Consider the following 6,657-nt stretch of genomic DNA (forward strand, 5'->3'; position numbering starts at 1 on the left):
AAGATCTTAAGATGATAAATGATCACACTAGTTATGGTTTGAGCACCAAAGATGACTATACGTGATTCCATCACCTTATGCCTAGCTAAGGGCGTTAAACAATAGCGCTTGTTGGGAGGCAACCCAACGAATCTATCATTTTTCTTTCTGTTTTGTGTTTTCCACACTTTCATAGTTCTGTTATGATTGTGTTTTTTGTGTTTCTTTTTGCGTTTGTGCCAAGCAAAACCGTTATGATTAGTCTTGGGGATGATCGTTTGGTCATGCTGGAAAAGACAGAAACTTTCCGCTCACAAAAAGAATTTACATTTTATTTCTGTATGAGATTTTGAGATGATTCTTTTTGCGGCTTATTGCTACGCAAATTCTTCAGACTGTCGTAATTTTTCGGAATTTTTGAAGTACAGAAGTATACGAAGTATACAAATTGCTACAGACTGGTCTGCTGTTAACAGATTCTGTTTTTGTTGTGTTGGTTGCTTATTTTGATGAAACTATGGATAGTATCGGGGGGTATTAGCCATGGAAGATTGAAAATACAGTAACCCAACATCAACATAAGTAGAATTCAAGTTTTCTACAGTACCTAAGGAAGTGGTGGTTTGATTTCTTATACTAATGTTATCACGAGTTTCTGTTTAAGTTTCGTGTTGTGAAGTTTTCAAGTTTTGGGTGAAGTTCTTATGGACAAAAAGATAAAGAGTGGCAAGATCTCAAGCTTGGGGATGCCCAAGGCACCCCAAGAGATTCAAGGATGCCGTAAAAGCCTAAGCTTGGGGATGCCCCGGGAAGGCATCCCCTCTCCCGTCTTCAATCCATCAGTAACGTTACTTGGGGCTATATTTTTATTCACCACATGTTATGTGTTTTGCTTGGAGCGTCTTGTATCGTAGGAGTCTTTTATTTTTGTTGTGTCACAATCATCCTTGCTGCACACCTAGAGAGAGAGAGAGACATGCACTCACCGTGATTTTGTCGAGCTTCACTTATATCCTTTGGTAGACAATTCAGCTCACATGTGCTTCACTTATATATTTTGAGCTAGTTGATTTTGCTCTATGTGCTTCACTTATATCTTTTAGATCACGACGGTGCGTGGCTTGGTAGTTGATCTATGCTTTGAAAGTAGTCTCAAAAGGGCTAGTTATCCAAAGGGATACGAAAACTTCCACCTTCATGTGCATTGAATAGTTAGAGAAGTTTGATTCATCTCAACTAGTTTTGAGTTGTGGTTATGGTAATATTGAAGTTATGCTAGTAAGGTGTTGTGGATCTAGAAATACTTGTGTTGAAGTTAATGATTCCCGTAGCATGCACGTATGGTGAACCGCTATGTGATGAAGTCTGAGCATGATTAGTCTATTGATTGTCATCCTTTGTGTGGCGGTCGGGATCGCGCGATGGTTTATACCTACCAACCCTTCCCCTAGGAGTATGCGTTGAATGCTTTATTTCGATTACTAATAAAACTTTTGCAACAAGTATATGAGTTCTTCATGACTAATGTTGAGTCCATGGTTTAGATGCACTTTCACCCTCCACCATCACTATCTTCTTTAGTGCCGTGCAACTTTCGCCAGTGCACAAAACCCACCATTAGCCTCCCTCAAAACAGCCACCATACCTACCTACTATGGCTTATTCAAAGTCATTCTGAGATATATTGCCATGCAACTACCACCATGACATGTGCCACCACGTCTACATTGCCATTGCATGATCGTAAGATAGCTAGCATGATGTTTCCATTAATGTCCATGCCATGCTAGATCATTGCCACGGTACACTACCGAAGGCATTTCATATAGAGTCATCGTTGCTCTAAGTTTTGAGTTGTAAGTGTGATGATCATCATTGTTGGAGCATTGTCCCATGTAAGGAAATAAAAGAGGCCAAAGATGCCCCCCAAAAAAATGGCCAAAGAGCCCATCCAAAAAAATGAGAGAAAAAGAGAGAAGGGACAATGCTACCACCTTTCCACACTTGTGCATATTAAGCACCATGATCTTCATGATTGAGAGTCTCTTGTTTTCTCACCACCATATAGCTAGTGGGAAATTTTCATTATATAACTTGGCTTGTATATTCCAATGATAGGCTTCCTCAAAATTGCCTTAGGTCTTCGTGAGCAAGCAAGTTGGATGCACACCCACTAGTTTTGTTTAAGAGCTTTCACATACTCATAGCTCTAGTGCATCATTTGTATGGCAATCCCTACTCATTCACATTGATATCTATTGATGAGCATCTCTACAGCTCATTGATATGCCTAGTTAATGTGATCATCTTCTCCTTGTTTGTCTTGCAACCTCCACCACACTCCACACCACTTATAGTGCTAAATCCATGGCTCACGCTCATGTATTGCGTGAGAGTTGAAAAGGTTTGAGAAAGTAAAGGTGTGAAAACAATTATTTGGCCAATACAGGGGTTTTGCATGATTTAAATTCGTTGTGCAATGATGATAGAGCATAGCCAGACTATATGATTTTGTAGGGATAACTTTCTTTTGGCCTTGTTATTTTGAAAGTTCATGATTACCTTGCTAGTTTGCTTGAATTATTATTGTTTCCACGTCAATAGCAAACTATTGTTTTGAATCTAATGGATCTGAACATTCACGTCACATAAGAGGAGTTACAAAGGATATCTATGCTAGGTAGCATGAAAGCATCAAAAATTCATTCTTTATCACTTCCCTACTCGAGAACGAGCAGGAGTTAAGCTTGGGGATGCTTTATACATCTCAAACGTATCTATAATTTTTGATGGTTTCACGCTTTTATCTTGTCAACTTTAGATGTTTTGTTTACCTTTTATATCTTTTTTGGGACTAACTTATTAACTCAGTGCCAAGCGCCAGTTCCTGTTTTTTCTGTGTTTTTGACTCTTTTCAGATCTGATTTTGGAACGAAGTCCAAACGGAATAAAATCCCCAAAATGATTTTCTCTAGAACGGAAGAAGATCAGGAGGCTTGAGGGCCAAGCAAGTGGGCCCACAGGGAGCCCACAAGCCCTGTTGTCGCGACCAGGGGGGAGGCCGCGGCAACCAAGCTTGTGGCCTCCCTGGTGCCCCCTGCCCTAGGTCTTTGGCCTATATATTCCCTAAAAATCCAGAAAAAATCAGGGCGCCCACGAAAACACTTTTCCGCCGTCGGAAGCTTCCGTTTCCGCGAGATATCATCTGGAGACCCTTCCCGGTGCCCTGCCGGAGGGGACTTTGGAGTTGGAGGACTTCTTCATGAACATCATCGCCCCTCCAATGACTCGTGAGTAGTTCACTTTAGACCTACGGGTCCGTAGTTAGTAGCTAGATGGCTTCTTCTCTCTCTTGGATCTTCAATACAAAGTTCTCCATGATCTTCATGGAGATCTATATGATGTAATTCTCTTTGGCAGTGTGTTTGTCGAGATCCGATGAATTGTGGATTTGTGATCAGATTATCTATGATATATATTTGAGTCTTTGCTGATTTCTTATATGCATGATTTGATATCCTTGTAAGTCTCTCCGGGTCTTGGGTTTTGTTTGGCCAACTAGATCTATGCTTCTTTCAATGGGAGAAGTGCTTGGTTTTGGGTTCTTACCGTGTGGTGACCTTTCCCAGTGACAGTAGGGGCAGCAAGGCACACATCGTGTAGTTGCCATCAAGGGTAACAAGGTGGGCTTTGTCGTAGGTATGAGATTGTCCATCTACATCATGTCATCTTGCTTAAGACGTTACTCTGTTCTTTTGGACTTAATACAGTAGATGCATGCTGGATAGCGGTCGACGTGTGGAGTAATAGTAGTAGATGCAGAAAGTACCGGTCTACTTGTTTTGGACGTGATGCCTATAGATATAATCATTGCCATAGATGACGTCACGACTTTGCGCGGTTCTATCAATTGCTCGACAGTAATTCGTTCACCCACCGTCTACTTGCTTTTATGAGAGAAGCCACTAGTAAACACTACGGCCCCCAGGTCTATTCACACATATCGTTTACACCCCCTTTTACTTTGCTTTGTTACTTTGCTGCTTCCAGTTCTCACTTGGCAAACAATCTATAAGGGATTGACAACCCCTTCATAGCATTGGGAGCAAGCCTTTTGTGTTTGTGCACGCACTTGCGATACTCCTTCACTGGATCGATATACCTTGGTTCTCAAAAGTGAGGGAAATACTTACCACCGCTGCGCTACATCATCCTTTCCGCTTCAAGGGAACACCAACGCAAGGCTCCAAGGCCACGGGGAAATCCTTTGCATATTTGCCTAGGAAGTCCCTAAAGGCGTAGCCGTAGCAGAAGGATTCCTGGTGCCGTTCCTCAGGAGTATCAAGAACAGTCTCCCGTCAGCACGTGTTTCTGGCGCTGTTGGAAGGTCTTTTGTTGCATCAGCAGCAACGGTGCCAGAAATCCTTCTGCTACGGCGCCAGAGATCCCTGGCTGCCTCTTGAGCTTGCGTTGGTTTTCCCTTGAAGAGGAAAGGGTGGTGCAGCACAGGAGCAGTAAGTATTTCCCTCACTTTGAGAACCAAGGTATCAATCCAGTAGGAGAATCAAGCCAAGTGTCCAGAGTACCTGCGCAAACACAACGAGCTTGCACCCAACGCTATAAAGGGGTTGTCAATCCCTTCAAGATTGATTGCAAAGTGAGATCTGAAGGCGGAAAGTGCAACGAAGTAAAAGTGAAAGGCTGAAAGTATGATGTGAAGTAGACCCGGGGGCCATAGTGTTCACTAGAGGCTTCTCTCAAAAAAGCAAATATTACGGTGGGTGAACAAATTACTGTCGAGCAATTGATATAACCACGCAAAGTCATGACGATATCTAAGGCAATGATCATACATATAGGCATCACGTCCGAGACAAGTAGACCGATACTGTCTGCATATACTACTATTACTCCACACATCGACCGCTATCCAGCATGCATCTAGTGTATTGAGTTCAGGACGAACAGAGTAACGCCTAAAGCAAGATGACATGATGTAGAGGGATAGACCAATGATGTAAACCCCATATTTTTACCCTTGATGGCAACAACACGATGTGTGCCTCGCTACCCCTTCTGTCACTGGGTGAGGTCACCGCATGGTATGAACCCAAAACCAAGCACTTCTCCCATTGCAAGAATCATAGATCAAGATGGCCAAACAAAACCCACAACTCGAAAAGAATTACAAGGATATGAAATCATGCATAAAAGAGATCAGAAGAAACTCAAATAAGATTCATAGATAATCTGATCATAAATCCACAATTCATCGGATCTCGACAAACACACCGCAAAGAAGATTACATCGGATATATCTCCATGAAGATCATGGAGAACTTTGTATTGAAGATCCAAAAGAGAGAAGAAGCCATCTAGCTACTAGCTATGGACCCGAAGGTCTATGGTGAACTACTCATGCATCATCGGAGAGGTCATGGTGTTGATGAAGAAGTCGTCCGTATCCGAATCCCCCCTCTGGCAGGGCACCAGAACGTGCCCCAGATGGGATCTTGTAGAGACAGAAGCTTGCGGCGGCGGAAAAGTATTTTCGTGGATATCTCACGCAATTTGGATTTTTCAGGAATTTATAGGCGGAAGAGGTAGGGCAGACGAGCCACAGGGGGCCCACAAGCCTGCTAGGCACGGGCCCCCTGGCCGCGCCTAGGGGGCTTGTGGCGTCTCCTGGTGGCTTCTGCCTTGGTTCTCACGTCCCGTGCGTATCTTCTGTTCCGGAAAAAAATCTTTTCGGAAGTTTTATTCCGTTTGGACACCGTTGAAAATCCTCCTATGAAAAGGGTCAAAAACATGGAAAAAACAGGAACTGGGACTTGGCACCGAGTTAATAAGTTAGTCCCAAAAAAGATATAAAAGGCATACAAAACATCCAAAGTTTGACAAGATAATAGCATGGAGCCATAAAAAATTATATATACGTTGGAGACGTATCAGTAGTACCGCCCGAGGCGGCAGTACCGCTCCCCCAGAGGCGATACAAACCCTAGCCCTTAGTCAGCAGTAGTACCGCCTGGGTCATTGCGGTAGTACCGCTGGGATCATCGCGGTAGCACCGCTCCCCCTTAGCGGTAGTACCGTTGCATAACATACATAAAAATTCCAGAAATTGCCAAACCAGCGAGAAAACACCACAGACACATACCATTCAGTATCGGAGAAAAGACACAAGCAAAATATACCGACTGACAATATTATAACCCTCGTTTACCAAGAGGGAGGGGGCGGTGGCCGGAGCCACCTATGTTTGAGACAAAAGGTATGACGCCGCGAAGAATTATCCTTGGGTTCATGACCAACACTCATCTTTGAAGCACAAGTGCCATCAATAATGGCCAATGTGAAAGACTTGATCGATTTATGCATAATGGGGGGGGGGGAGGGAAAGTTCATTGAGAGAACAACACTCCCCCTATGTCCATGCCTACACCTAGAAGGAGATATAATGCAGAATGAGGTGCAGAGTGCCTACTTTCAATCCACATTACTTGAATCAATGATATTTAGCTCATGCCTTAACTCCTGGAACCTTGCTTCATCTACGGGCTTAGTGAAAATATCTGCAAGTTGCTCTTCATTGTTGATGAAGTGAACCTCAATGTCACCACGCTTGATATGCTCACGAATGAAGTGATGGTGAATATCAATGTGCTTGGTCTTGCT

The sequence above is a fragment of the Hordeum vulgare genome, chromosome 1H, assembly GCF_904849725.1.
Source record: "Hordeum vulgare subsp. vulgare chromosome 1H, MorexV3_pseudomolecules_assembly, whole genome shotgun sequence".
In the NCBI taxonomy this organism is placed as follows: Eukaryota; Viridiplantae; Streptophyta; class Magnoliopsida; order Poales; family Poaceae; genus Hordeum; species Hordeum vulgare.